Genomic DNA, 16,496 nt, shown 5'->3' with positions numbered 1-16,496 from the left:
TTAGTTGTTGAGTGATGGCAATGTTCAGTATTTTGATCTATATAGCTCCACATTATAGTAACTTGATCTATGGATTTGGAAGAATGTTTGGAATGTTGATGTGTATCTTCAATTCAAGTGGTTCATGATTTGGAGGTCCGCAAGTTATTTTTCAAGGTTGACAGTTATTGCAGTTAGTGTTCTTGAGGTTCAGTATAATGATGATGTGATTCTAGTGATTCGTGTTTGTGCAGATGTTTCTATGGTAATTCATGATGTTTGTGGATGTTTCTAGATTGTGTGCCTTTTGTGTTGGTGGTATGCATTGATCGTTGAGCTCGTGATTGAATATTTTGTCTGGTGCGTTAGTGTTCTTCATGTTTTTGGTTGATCGGATGATTGTAGCATGTTGTGAATGTTCGACGCATAATTATTGGAGGTGTAGCATGTTCGAGGTGATGATTTAGGTCCATGCTATGTCTTAGATGGCATTGTTTTGGTCCACTTGTGATAATTTGTATCTGATCAATAACTATATCATTATAATTGTTTTATGTGTGTTGAGTCAACCTTGTTGATCTTTCCAAGGTTGATGTCATGTATAAATAAATGTAATATCCTTGTATTTGAGTGTGGTTGTGGATGAGAGTGAGCGAATAATGTATTGATCTTTTGGAAGCAGAGAAAAAGTATGAAGAAGAGAAATTTGTTATGTGCTTAATCAGAACTATAACTAGGCATTAAGGAGATGCTATTTCTCAATTCATGATCTCTGGATGTGATCTGAATCTGTTTGTAAGGCAGTGAGCCTTCTCTAGGTTGTAGCCCTTCTTGTTTATTACCGGAGAACTCTAGACAATGTGCATGAATGCATGTGCATTCCCCATTGTAATACATTTATACTTCTAACAGAGTATAATCTTATTATGGGTACGCTCCCATCAGGTTTTTCCCTTGACCGGGTTTTCCACATCAAAAATATTGGTGTTATGGGTGTTCTTGTTATGTTGTTGATTTATGTTTTCATTCTTAATTATCAAACTTGAGGCTATATTAAATTTGTTTAGGTTTTGGTGACAACTAATTCACCACCCCCCCCCCTCTCAGTTATCTGCCCTATTTCAAAGCTATTTTCATTAGTCGACCTGTTACAAAAATTCAATTTAATTTTTGATAAGTGAGTATAAAAGGAGGTTCACCCCTCTTATTTTAACCCTAATTCAATTCCTAATCAATTCAAGAATGCAAATTTGAGATCCTAAATTCAAGTGAGCAAGCAATCAGTCTTTCATCAAGCATTAGAGTAGAAGCGAAGTCAAGATTTAAAGCATTGGTGATGACATTCATGATCTATGTTTTATGAATACAACCTATATGAAACTCTAATTCCTTTATGGATACAAAAAAACTTCATTAAGGTATATCATTAGTTTTTCAATCATTTTTCGGCATTTCCCTCAAAAGGAAATTATTTTACTGTGCACTCTTTCATTTACATTTATCAATTTAATTTCATAGTTAATTCCAAAAATGAAGTTTGACCTAAGGTAAACTCCTATTCTCGATATATTTTCCCCTTTTCTTTGTGTGCAAGAATAGGTACAAAGCTATAATTAGGAGGATCGACAGAATTCACAAAGACGAATAGGTTTAGCTTTCAACGGTGAGAAATTTGGAGGACCATGTCAAACCTAGTCTTGAAAAATCAGCCTAAACTTCTGGGAACAGATTTGAAACATATTCTTTTGGTCAAATCCAAGTTGGTGGATCCATACAAAATATGTAGCTTACTATTTATGTTAGATTGCTTCAATTATCACCTATTTTCCTTTAATCTTCAACAATTCAAATTAATTCAATTTAAGGAGGAGAAACCCCTACCAAAGGAACCTAGAATCTTATCAAAATCTTGGTATTTCAAAGATAGATCCATTAGATTCCTCTCCTCCCTAATGTTATGGTTAATAAAGGTCATTTGGTGGTTTCTTATCTTAATTTAACCCTAACCCTATTTTTTCACCATTACATTTTGGTTAACCCAACTTCTTGCACCCTAATTTCTGATGTGTGATATCAAATATGATTTGCATGAATTTTCAAATTCAAACTTGCACTCATAAGTTTTATTTCCAATTGAATAACATAAATTTAGAGGTTAAATTCACAAAACCCTAATTTATAATTCTAAAATTAACTTATGGGTTGCATAATTTTTCACTTCACTATTTTTTTATATTTGATCTTTATGACATGTTATGCTATGATTTAGAGGTATTTATTATTCAAATTCACAATTCAAATTTATTAATTAATTGGTTAATCGATCATTTTTTCATAAAAATGCATTATTTAATCACAATTTTCAATTTTTGCATTCAAATTTCCCTCCTTTGTGCATAAGTTTTACCATTAGTTCCACCTACAATATTCTTATGAGAAGAAGTTGTATAATTAAGGCTTCCCAAGGTTTAATTACTAAGGATATGGAGCCTAATTTGGACAACTTATTTCATGAGAATGTTCGTGCTTCCTCCAACCTAACAAATGATGTCATTTATTTCTATTCTCTTCATAATTCTCATGATGAGGATGAATCAATAACTAGGGTTACTATTGACCAATTGGAGAGGATTGACAATGAATTTGAAAATCTTCAACAATGGATGAGTCAACAATATCCAAAAAGTAAGGCAATCTCATTGATTGAAGGATTAAAAAGAATGGTGCAAAGTGATAAAATTGGTGTCGATCAGTTGTGTGGCCTTTCTCATATTGTTGACACTAATACTATGTTAATCAAAAGTTGCATAGAAGTCCTTGGCTACTCTCAAACTACTAGTCAAGCCAATTATTATGTTCCTATTCCTACATCCTTACCTAATGTGCCTACATTTACATCTTCTATCATGACTACTCCATATAAAATGTTAATCGTACACATGTTAGTCATTGGGGCAATCTTGTTAATCAATATTCTTATATCCCTCCTTTCGCAAGTCTTCTATTTGTATGGATCCAATCATCTCCCATACCCACATATCGTAATGTTCCACCTCCTTATTCTCAACCTCCACCTACATACAATAATGTTACCCCTCCATCACAATCGAATATTTCCAATTTCAATCCATCCACTGAAGCAACCATTAATAACCTTTCTCAAATTGTTACTGTAGACACCCAAAATTGTCCAGTCTAATTAAATTTATTTATTTAATTATCTAAGCTTAATTCTTCTATTAATTAAATAAATCCTTATTTATTTAATTAATTCATTTATCCTCTTCTAGCCTTATTTCTCATTTAAATAAATACATTTATTTATTTAAATTATCCTTTTTCTAAATTAAATAAATATCTTATTTATTTAATTATCCCACTTCTTCTATTAATTAAATAAATCTTTATTTATTTAATTAATTCATTAGCTTTTTCTACCCATGACACATGTCATTCATCTCTTAATTCATACACTACCTACCCCTTTCATTATTTTATTATTTCTTTTACCTACCCTCTAATCATAGTCGACCTCCTTTTACACCTCTCAATCTTATCCCTCCATTTCTTATAGTGTCTTCTATATAAGGAGATGCTTCCTTCATTATCAAACCCTAATCATTCAATGCATTCTAATCATCTTTTATGCAATTGACTACACTACGATCCTACTTACAACCACATTCCGTTCTTTGTTGAGCTCTTGTGCACATAAAATCTGAGAGCAAATATATCAAGCAAGATCAATGGAGATAGGAAGAATGGAGATCAAAACCCTATTGGGCATGTGATGGTATAATCTTTGTGATTTCATTTTATTTGCATTGTCTTAGGTAATCTTCATATGTTATGGTGGATTTTTGTTGTTGTTAGGCTAGGGTTTTGTGGTTGAATTCATTTAGCCTTTCAATATTGTTATTATTGTTATCCATTTTCACCATATACAGTTACATCTTTACAACAACGATTGGCTTCCATGGCTCAATCTAAGCTTAATGTGCCTACATTTGATGTAGTGATCCCATTATCTGATGAAATTGTTTGTGTTGTCCCTCTTAAACATATGGAAGTCCCTTAATTGGAGTTGTACAATAGGAAAGGTGACCCCTTGACTCATGTGAAAAAAATTCAAACTTTGTGTAGTGATTTTACTCATGACCAAAGACTTATGTCTAAATTGTTTACTCGAACCTCTAGGGATAAAGATTTACAATGGTATTGTTCTTTGTCTCCTTATTATATTATATTGTTTCAACAATTGGCTAATGCTTTCATTCAACAATTTCACACTAATATTAATCCTAAAATTACTTTGATTGATTTGATTCATTGTAAATAAGGAGTTAAAGAAAAAATGATTGATTTTATTAGTAGATATAAACATATGTATTCCAATTTCTTATCCTATGCCTAATCATGATGTTAAATGAATTTTTATTTCTAATTTACAAAAGATATTAAAGATAAGCTTCTATTTTCTGATTTTATTTTCTTTATGCAATTGTGTGCACTACTTCATAATTATTAGCTTCAAGTGAGTCAATTTGTATCATCTCCTTCAATGGCTTTGGTTGATAAGAATGAGAGTGCTCAAAAATATTTTTCAAAGTTTAAACCTAATAAAGAATACATCAATACTCAATTGGTATCCACAACATCAGGTGTTGCCCCTTTATCGAAATACTTTAGAAAAGAATTTAATCCTCTTTCTGGGTCTTTAGTATAATGTTGAGATTGATAAATACTAGAATGTGTTGAAAATTCCTTCCATCAAGCCAATTTATACCTCCAAACCTTTGACATCTTACCATGATCCCAAATCCTTTTTCCAATACCACCATCAAATCGATCATGATACTGAGAAGTGTTATACGTTAAGGAGTAAGATTCAAGATTTCATCGATAATATAACTATATCCATTGCTGGTGTGAATGACAAAGGAAAAAAAATTGTAGCTCCTAATCAAAATCTCCAAATCTTCACCAATCCTTTGCCTTCCCACTTTACTAATGTTGTTGATTCTGAGTCTCTTGCAAGTTTTCTCCCAATGACATTGGTATTGAGTCTAATAATGTTGTGAATCTTTTTTACAAGCCTACACCTCCTAAGGACCTATGCATTACCTTTGATCCTAGTAAGACTATTGTGGCATCTGATGGCCCATTGTATATCATTTTAACTTAGATCAAAGACAAACTCTCATAAGGGATTCTCATTGATCCAATGTGTATGGTGAATGTGATCGTTGAAGAATATCTTTACATTTTACAATTGCATCAAGTAGCATATGATAAATGTGATGGTATGGTCAAGGTGTATGATGGTTTATATTGCCCTACTATTGGTTCTATTACTCTCCCTATCGAGGTTGGTACTAAGTGCTTAGATGTGACTTTTTCCATCATTCCTACATCAAATCAATTTTGTGTAAAGTTGGGACATCCTTGGTTCTCTTCCATGAAAGCTATCCCTTCTACCATTCACAAATGTTTAAAATTCCCTCATGATGACACTATCATAACAGTTAATTGTAGACACCTAAAATTGTCCTATCTAATTAAATAAATACTTTTTTTATTTAATTATTTTATCCCAAATCTTCTATTAATTAAATAAATCTTTATTTAATTAATTAATTCATTAATCCTCTTCTAAGCCTTTCCTCATTTAAATAAATACTTTTATTTATTTAAATTGTCATTTTCGTAAATTAAATAAATATTTTATGTATTTAATTGATCCCACTTCCTCTATTAATTAAATAAATCTTTATTTATTTAATTAACTCATTAGCTTTTTCTACCCATGGCACATGTCATTCATCTCTTAATTCCTACACTACCTACCCCCTTTATCATTTTATTATTTCCTCTACCTACTCTTTAATCCTAGCTGACCATTTATCTTTACACCTCTTAATCTTATCCCTTCATTTTCTATAGTGTTCTATATATAAGAGGATGCTTCCTTCATTATCAACCCTAGAAGCATTCTAAGCATTCTAATTATTTAATCAATCTTATGCAATCAAGCCTTTTTGCAATCAAGCTATCAACCACATTTCCGTTCTTTGTTGAGCTCTTGTGCATACATAAAATCTGAGAGCAAATATATCAAGCAAGATCAATGGAGATAGGAAGAATGGAGATTCAAACCCTAGTGGACATGTGATGGTATAATCTTTTTTATTTTGTTGATTTTAATTGTCTTGGGTAATCTTCATATATTATGGTGGATCTTTGTTGTTTTTAGGCTACGATTTTGTGGTTGAATTCATTTAGTCTTTCAATATTGTTGGTTCCATTATTCTTTTCACCATACACAATAACAATTCCAGACAATCCTCCATATGAGCCAAAAGTCAAACCAAATTGGTGGAATGATGATGAGTACTATGAATATCACAACAGCAAGGGACATAAAACAAGAAATTGCCATCGCTTGAAGAACATTATACAAGATCTTATTGATAGAGGTGACATTGAGATCGATGGACATACATCCAATCAAGAACATGAGATGTTTAAAGAACCATTCCCTAAACATGACAAGGGAAAATATAAAGCCATAGATGATCAAGCCAACTATACCAAAGTGTGATATGACTATGATTCAACTGTTAACCACATTTCGATGGACAACTGTGTTTCTACTATTATCATAAAGGACAAAACGCCTGAAAGTTCTACCCAAAGAACCAAAATTGTCCTAAAAGGCATTGGACCTTCTTCTGAATCTACCTCTGAATGTAATGTCACAACTCATCAAGGTAAGGTCACCTTGCAAGGTGCTCCAGCTAAAACCACCACTTACTCATTAGCCAAACCTGAGTATGACCTAGTAGAAAAGTTAGGGAAGACACATGTTCTTATCTCAATCCTAGAACTGTTGTGTATCTCTCCTTCGCATAAAGCCATACTTGATAAATTCCTAAGAGAAACCTCTGTACCCACTAATCTGAGCATGGACCAATTTCAAGCCATGGTGGGATACCTTTCCATTCCACATTCTCTTACATTCACCGAAGCTGACGACACCTCCGTAAGCCAACTACATAATGCACCTTTACACATTGAAGCCTTCCTACACAAACACCGAATAAAATGAGTCCCGATGTATGGAGGAGTTGATCTCAATATGTGTACTTTGAACACAATAATATAATTGGGATATTCAGATAAAGTTTTGAATGATACAAATAGAATTACCATCAAGGCATATGATGATGAAGAGCGTTCATCTAAAGGCACAGTCACCTTACCTCTTAGAGTTGGTCCAATTACGAAGGATGTGGTATGTCAAGTCCTTGACCTAGATCTCACATACAACATATTGCTAGGACGTTCATGGATTCATGAGATGAGAGTAGTCCCATCTACGTACCATCAATGCATTAAGTTTCCTCATAATGGAGTTGAAGTGACGGTTAATGGTGATCCTAATACATTTATATATTGCAATAATTTGAGGCCAAAAGCTGAGGAAATAATTCCATTTAATAGAGAGGCAATCTCATCATCTGCATATATTGATCCTGAGTCATTAAAACCTTCAAAATCAAAATAGGGTGAGCTTAAAGGGAAATATCAGGATAAAGGCATGGGTGAATACACTCTGAATCAAACCATGTGCTTGAGGCAAGTCATGGATTCACCGAAAGAATATGGACGACCACATCCTTCTTAACAGGTATCTATTATTACACTAAAATGGGATCCTACTATATTCCAAAAGTGGTGTGAGATGGAAGAAGAAGACTTATACAAAATGCTTCACAAAGACCTTGAAGAATATACACAAGATCACATCAAGATACCAAATGAAAAATATGGCATTGGATTCAAAATCATACAAAAATTTGGGTATGATGGTAAAATTCCTCCTAGATTAAGAAAAGAAGGTATCACTCAACCATTACAACTAGAATCGACATTTAAAAATCAGCACTCAAAAGGGCTTGGTTTCATACCTTTCAGGATAATTACTCGCAAATATAAAGAAGCATTGCAAATCAGAAATCCGAATGATCAACAAGAAAGCCACTATTCCACCGACTCCAATGAATGGGAATGGGGTTCAGACAAATCATCCAATGATTATGAGCTCACTGAAGCATTTAGAGAACTAGGTGAACCCACAGAAGAGGAGGAATTTTAAAGAAAATTAAAAGTTTGTCAAGAAAAAACCCCTGAGGATCCCAAACAGTCTTTGTTTTTAGGTTCTAGGTCAAAATCATGAAGATTGAGGACTCCCATTGTTGAATGCGCTTTTAGTAATGACAATTTGGATTCATTCACAATCGAGACAGATGAGGAGAGTGTTATCGATGACCTTGACAATTACCTTGATATACCTGAAGATAACTGTATCTTCACCCTTACTCTTGCTGACTTTGAAAATATTGATGGCCTACCCATCATTCACCAACAACTTATTGATTGGGACCATGAAGGACCTTTACAACTCAACACATTTCAAAATGATGAGGCTTTCATAGACTATTTGGGCATACGATATGATCTTCCGCTTGGAGACCATAAGGCAGGATATGCTATAGAACTCAATAGTGTGGCATACTTTGGTGAGGGTGTTGGGCCTTCTAGTTGCAAGAATATAAAAATAAAAATAAATCATGGGTTTTAAGGTGAAAACCACATTGTGGCACTGTCTGACTCTAAAAAAGTAAAAAGAAAGTACTTATATGAGGGTGTAAACCTCTCCGAGGCACCTAGAGATGGAAAGCTCGACATTCTCTTGGCATCATATGAAGATAAATCATCCATGTTGGTAGAGGAGACTATCAAAACAAACATTGGTACAAAAGAGATTCCACATAACATATTTTTGGCACAATCTCTGATAGAAAGAGAAAGACCAAAGTTCATAAGTTTCTTCACAGAGTGACAAATCAATTTTGCATGGTCATATGCAGATATGCCTGGACTGGATCCTAATCTAGTAATGCATCATTTGATAGATAAACCAAGAGAAAAGCCAGTAAAACAGAAATTAAGGAAAATTCATCCACAAGTGGCAATATTAGTAAAGGTAGAACTTGAAAAAATGTTAGATCTTGGATTCATAAGACAATTTGATTATCTTGAATGAATCTCCAACTTAGTACTAGTTAGTAAGCTAGATCGCAACATCAGAATATGTACAGATTTCAAAGACATCAAAAAATCTTGTCCTAAAGATGACTTTTTGTTGCCAAGCATAGACCTAATAGTGGATCTCACAGTGGGTCATGCGATGTTATCTTTGATGCATGGATTTTTTGGCTATAACCAAATTAAAATTGCACTTGAGGACCAGCACAAAAAAACATTTACTTGTCCCTGGGGAACTTTTTGTTGGAATGTCATGCCCTTCAAACTAAAGAATGGGGGTGCTACATACCAAAGAGCTATGACTACTATCTTTCATAATCTTATGCATGTAACTATAGAAGATTATGTTGATGACCTCTTGGGAAAATCATTAGAAAGAGACACACATTTGGAAATCCTTTTAGTGGTCTTTGATCGGTTAAAAAAATACAAAGTAAGATTAAATCCCAAGAAGTGTGTCTTTGGAGTAACCTCCGGGAAACTCCTTGGGTACATTGTTTCAAAAAGAGGAATTGAAGATGGTCCAACAAAAGTCAGAGCTATATTAAAAATGCCACCGCCAAGGAATATCAGTCAACTTCGATCTTTACAAGGAAGACTCCAATCCATACAAAGATTTATAGCACAACTTGCGGATAAATGTCATCCTTTTCAACACTTGCTACAAAAAACATCAAATTCAAATGGGATGATAACTGTCAACAGGAGATTTAGACACTCAAAGATTATCTTCTAAATCCACTAGTCTTGATGCCACCAATTCTAGAACAACCTCTATTACTCTACATATCAGCTACACAAACAACAATGGGGGCACTCTTGGCGCAACAAGACAACGAAGGCAAAGAAAGGGCAATATACTACATCAATCATACTTTGGTTGGTTGTGAGCTTAACTACACACCAATTGAGCATATGTATCTTGTTGTGGTTTTTGCCTCATAGAAATTATGATATTACATGCTAACTCATAAAACTAAGCTTGTTGCAAGGATAGATCCACTGAAGTATTTTCTCAATAAGGCAACGCTCACTGGCAGACTAGCTAAATGGGTTATGATCTTGAGTGAATTCGACATTGAATATGTCGACAGAAAAGAAATCAAGGGACAATCTATTGTAGATTAGTTGGTAGGTGCACCCATGATTGGTGATGCTCCTCTAAATTCAGAGTTTCCAGATGAATCCATTCTGAGGGTATCACACATGAAGCCTTGGCAAATATACTTTGATGGCTCATACACGCAACATGGCACAAGGGTTGGTATCCTCTTTATCACACCTCAAGGGGATTCTATTCCTAAATCATATCGATTGTCATTTCCTTGCACTAATAATATAGAAAAATATGAGGCATTAACAACTGGAGCACGAGTTGCAGTTCGGTGGAAGATCCAGGAACTTCATGTCTTTTGGGACTCTCAACTTGTTTATCCCTTATCTCACTCATAGCTTCTTCAAGGAGTCTATTCTTCTCCTTTTTCTCTTCTACCTCCCTAGCCAGCTCTGCATTAGTGACCATTCTACTCTCCCCTACTGATTCACCAGTATATAGAGACATACACAGTCCAACAAATCTTTGATAGGCTCTGATACCAATCTGATGGGATGGTGTCTGGGATAGACTAGCCTAGTCTATGCTCTTGGATCCTTTCCTTGGATCACCTGGTGTTCTCTACACACCCTAGGGTCTCTAGGACTCCCTTTTCTTGAGGAATCCCCTGACCTTGCCCAATTTCACCCACCAATGAGTTGCAATGCTTCTCCTAAGGTCTCACCTACTCATGAGACTCAAAACCCCTTACTATGGCTAATAAGGGCTAGGCTTGTTCTACACCTTCCAAGGTCTTAGCAAGGTTAGGATAGGTCTTAAACCATGTTTTTCATCCATCCATGTGCCCCCAAGAAGTTACAACCTTCATCCCTCCTACCGATTTCACTATTTTGTGTTTTGCCTACAAAATAGGGCTACAAGGATTAGGACCAATTAGGCCTCCTACCCGGTCCTTTAGGGATCCCTCTCACAAACGATACACAAACTACCCAAACTCCCAAAATGGACTACCATTAATTTGGTAAGGGCTCAAGGATTTCTCTATTTTTGGGCCTCCAAGTGGTAGTATAGTGCCTAGGGCAAATTTTGGGGTTTTTAAGGGTTTTGTGAGGGTTTTTGTGGTCTGCCTGGGTCACAGTGAATGTTTTGTGTTTTAGCCACCTTGTCTGGATTGCTGGAGGCTCCTCCTTCACATCAGTGATGCTTCACACACTCTTCTACACCTCCTCCAAAGGGTGCACTCTCCACTGACCAACCTTGCTCTCCAATACCTCTGCAACTTGACCCTTCCTAGTTGGGCACTATCCAGTCTCGCCTAGGAGTGGGTCTTTGTATGGCCTCCTTTCATTTTCATGGGCTTGGCTTGCATTGAAATATGGTACAAGGTCTCCACTCCCATTCCCCATGGTTTCATGGTGATTCCGCAATGGGAAATGGAGTTATGATCCCATTTGCACAAACCAGTCCAAAACTGGACAATGAGAAGGCAATTTACAAACTATTTACAAACACACACAACCTGCAAAAAAAATCCTAATCTAATTGCTCATAATGAAATTATTTACACCATGGAAGACACTTCACATAGTTTTACATACAAATCAATCCATTAACCTGCTCGGTTGCTTCATTCAAACTAACTGGTAACCAACAAACAGTCACAATCAAGCTTTTCTTACTTGGGCCGTACAATGTTTGACATCCAACCCATTAACTTAGGGTTTGGAAATACTTATACTACCCTCTCCTCAGTCTATGTGCCCTTATTAGGGTTTTCCACGCCAAACTAAGAAATTTGGCCTCATGGTGGAAAAGTTGCTCGACAACTTTTAAAAGTTGTCATGCAACTTTTGAGCAACTTTCTCAATGTTGCTTTTCTTGACTCCTAGACCCACATTGGGCCAACCTCAGGAATCCACCATGCTATGAGGGACCCCTAAACACCTCAAATGCACACATACCCCTATTTTCAAGAAAATCTTAATTTTTGATTCATGACCCTAAGACCTCAACTGGGACCCTAACTAGGACCTATGAGCACATGGCTCTTTATTTTATATACAATGGCTTCAAAAGAAGCATAGAACCAACAAAAAAATTAAAGAGGAAGAGCTTGGAAGGGTGCTCTTGCACTAGACGAAGCTCAGATTGTGTTACAAGAAGTCCATGAAGGTATATGCAGTCCACATTCTAGTGGTCCTACCTTAGCCAAGAAACTCAGGACTGGATATTACTGGCCCAATATGGAAAGAGATTCATATTAGTTTGTGAAGAAATGTAAGAAATGTAAGAAATGTCAAATTCATGGAGACCTTATTCATTCACCAGCATAAGAACTTCAATCGATTGTGACTCCTTGGCCCTTTTGTCAATGGGGACTCGATCTCATAGGCAAGATTCACCATCCTTCTTCCAATGACCATAAATTCATTATCACTACCACAAAATATTTTACAAAATGGATTGAAGTAGTTCCTCTCACCCAAGTCACTGGAAAACATATTGCTACATTCATTCTTAACTATATCATATGTCGTTATGGTATCCCTCTTTTCATCATCATAGATAACAGACGTCCCTTCAAGAACTAGGATGTTCATGAACTTTGTGATTGTTTCCATATTAACCATCACTTCTCCACTCCATACTACCCCCAAGGTAATGGTCAAGCTGAGGCATCTAATAAAACCATTCTCAAAATCCTCAAAAAAATAGTCGATGATGCTGGTCGAAATTGGCACATCCAACTTAATCCTGCACTATGGGGCTATTGCACAAGTGTTCGCACACCTATAGGAGCTACACCTTATTCACTTTTCTATGGTGTCGAAGCTATCTTTCCTATTGAGGTCAAGTTACCATCTTTGTGAGTCTCTTTGTACAACATTATCAATGATGAAGACTACAGGGTCTCTCGCTTACAAGAACTAGAACTATTGGATGAACGATGACAAACTGCTTTTAATCACCTTAAGGCTTATCAACAAAGAATGAGTTCCAGCTACAATCATAAGGTTAAGCCTCATACATTTGAGGTAGGTGACTTAGTTCTCAGAGAAAATCCCCAAAATTAACAAGACAGAGAGAAGAAAGGCAAGTTTGAACCAAATTGGCTTGGTCCTTATGTCATCACAATAGTTTACAAATCAGGTGCATATTAGCTCTCAACACAAAATGGAGAACCTTTGGAAGGTCCCATCAATAGCATGCACCTTCGCAGTTTTTACACGTAGCTCTTTAGAATATCCTAATTCAAAAATACAAAAAATCATAAAATATCAAAAATACAAAAAAAAATCATAAAAATAAAAAATAAACTTGGCAAACGGGCACCTTGTGACACAAAAAAATAAAATAAAATAAAAATTTTAAAAAAGTAAAGAGAAATAAATTCGGTGAAAACCACTTCGGTGGCGCCATGGGCAAGTACCATGGTGAAAACCGGGTTACTGGCGCCATGTGTACAGACATTTCTCCTCCCTCCTTCAGGATTCAATCTCATTCTTTCACTTTGCACACACTCATAGCCTATCCATCCATAATAAACTTACCCATTCCCATCATGGATTGTTATTGATCTACCTAAGATTAGTTAGCAATTCATAATAAACCTCCCATTTCACCCCTTTCCATACATAATAAATCAGCTCCTATGTGTGGCTAAGACAAATCCTAAGTCTAGTGATGGGTGTGGAACTAAGAGCATCACACGTTCTGAGGAGTACAGTTTCTTCCAGTTTTCTTCAATCTATCCATGCACAATCCACAATAAAGCAACACTTACATCACAGATCTGCAATAAAGTTCCATTCTTCTTTGTAATAAAGTATCAGTTTCATGGATTTGGTTTGTTTCAAATGAAATGTAAACATCAACAATGGGCTTCAACAAATCAAATCTTTTAGTAGACTTAGACAACATTATGGTTTAGTGCTATCTATCCTTTTTCCGAAAGTACACATTGTGACCATAATCAAATAGACTTATACAAGTGACAAGATACACTAAACTTAAGGACTATAGTGGATCTTGGTGTCAAGTCTTGATTTTCTTTTGATTTTCTTTTTTTTGTGACATGTCTTTTAGCTTTTTCGGGATGTCTCTGACTAGAGATTCTGTCTCCAGAATGTCTTTGAATAGAAAGGTGGGGATGGGATATGTTCACCCATTGTTTTGTTGTCTGTGGATTGTCTCTTAGTAATGTTATGACTTGTCCAAGGATATGAGGATACTATGAGTCTAGTATGAACTAGGGCATTCCTTATTTGTGACTGTTTGATCTCCATGCAAATAGGTACAATGACTTTCTGGGTTGAACCTATACCTCAATTGTCATAATCTATTTGTCATAATAAAGCTCAATGATGATAAAGCACAAGAAGCTCTTTCACTTTCATATCTTCTATGGGTATATGCACAAAGTTGTGGTACCAAAAAGGTGCCACACTTCAAAAAAAATGAAAAATGCTCATAAGGTGTGTGCACTATAGTGCGCGTGCCCTATAGTGTGTGCACCTTATGAGCATTTCAAACTTTAAAAAAACCCATGTCCGTATTTTGGATGCATTCTGCATTCCCAAACCTGCATTTTGACAATTTGGGATGTCATTTTCTTGCGCTCGCCCTTTGTAGAAGCTTGATATTGGGCACTAAGTTGTCCATCTCTCATCAAAATACTGCCACGCCATTGAAGAGCTCGAAGAGGTATTTATTTTTGTTTTCTTATTGTCATTTTTTTATTAATTTGAAGATTAAACTAGGTTTATTGATTTAAATTTATTTTCATTATCAGGAAATGAGATTAGACAAGAAAATGTTGAAAACACTCAATCACCTCCTCATGAAGACCATATTGAAGAAGAAGTGCATCAATAACCTCCTACAATCCCTAGACATCCCATAGGTACACAAGAAAACCTATTAAGTCAAATAGAAAATAGCCAAAAAGAGTTTGAAGGTTTAATCACAAGGCTAAAAGATCCCACTGGAACAAACTCCCATAGGACAAACCTTGCCAGTTCTTTGCAATCTATTGTATCTCACATACAATTTGTGAGTGGGCAAATAAATTTTTGGTCCATTAAGAAGGAAGAACAAAAGCAATTTTATGTTGACAAATTATCATATGCGGCAGTGAAGAAAAAGAAAATTAATAAATTTGACTTGTGTGTTCTTTTTACGGACCCCTGAACGAATCAACCTTTACACCCTGGATGTAGGAGATTCCCTATTTATTGGTGTCATCATGAGGGGATTAAGAACAATTTTTGGGATAGGTGGTGGATGGTATTTGATCATCCCCCATGCAATAATCATGAGGTACCCCAATACTTTTTGAGAAAACTGTACTGTGAGTTTGTCCTTAATGAGATCCCAAACTATTTTGATTCTCTAGATTTCCAAGGTAGCGGTGGGGGTTCCTCATATGATAGAGAGGGTGCATAGTGTGACCCAAATATCCCACCAAGACCCTTGGCCAGACCTATGGTGGAGCATGTTATTATTCCTTCCATTGTGAAGGAGAGTATTGAGGTCGAAACTCTAGACTCCATTAGCTCACTCACTCAGACCCTTATACACTATGCTAGGCCTCTAGTAGAGGGTGATGTGAGTGATGATGGTGATTCTTCTAGGCATCGAGATCTAGATCATTTTTGTCGATCTTGTGGTTCTCTTTGCACTTATGATCCTAATAGTTATGAGAATGCATGTGCATGAGCGGAGTTTGCTACAGAGAACATTGTCTGGCAGAATCCTTGCTGAACGAAACATTTGGCATTGATACCCAGGTGAATTTCATTACAAGTTCATTTCATTCTTTTTATTAAATCTTATATGGAAATTTGAGAATATATCTAAATTAATAAATTATTATGATAAAAAATCAAGGTCAAAGTGTTCACAATACTAGCAACATTCCTGTAGCACCCTTTTTCACGACTTCATCGACTCCACGGGTATACAACAAGTGAAGAAATACAATTATTATATGTAGATAGTTGAACCTTATGTGAATCATTTTCTAATTACTCATTTTGGATGTCAAATAGTTTCATGCTAGAGCTTCAACATCAACACCTCGCAGTATATTTCATCGACAATCTTTCACCCAGGTAAACAATTTATCTTTAATATTGTTATTAAATAATATAGATAGTTTTGGCGATTAATCAATATACTTTGTTTAATTTTTAGATGTTGACATCAGAGACTCCTCCTACTGTCCGTGCGTCAATGGAGCGCAGTGTTGCTGCAGCAGTAGCAAGTTCAACTTCTTTAACAGAAGTATGAGACATATTTGTAAATTTAGTAAATTTAGCATTACATTTGTTATCTTAATAATATGTTATTG

This window comes from Cryptomeria japonica, chromosome 10, assembly GCF_030272615.1.
Source record: "Cryptomeria japonica chromosome 10, Sugi_1.0, whole genome shotgun sequence".
In the NCBI taxonomy this organism is placed as follows: domain Eukaryota; kingdom Viridiplantae; phylum Streptophyta; class Pinopsida; order Cupressales; family Cupressaceae; genus Cryptomeria; species Cryptomeria japonica.
Note: the sequence above shows the minus strand (reverse complement) of the source record.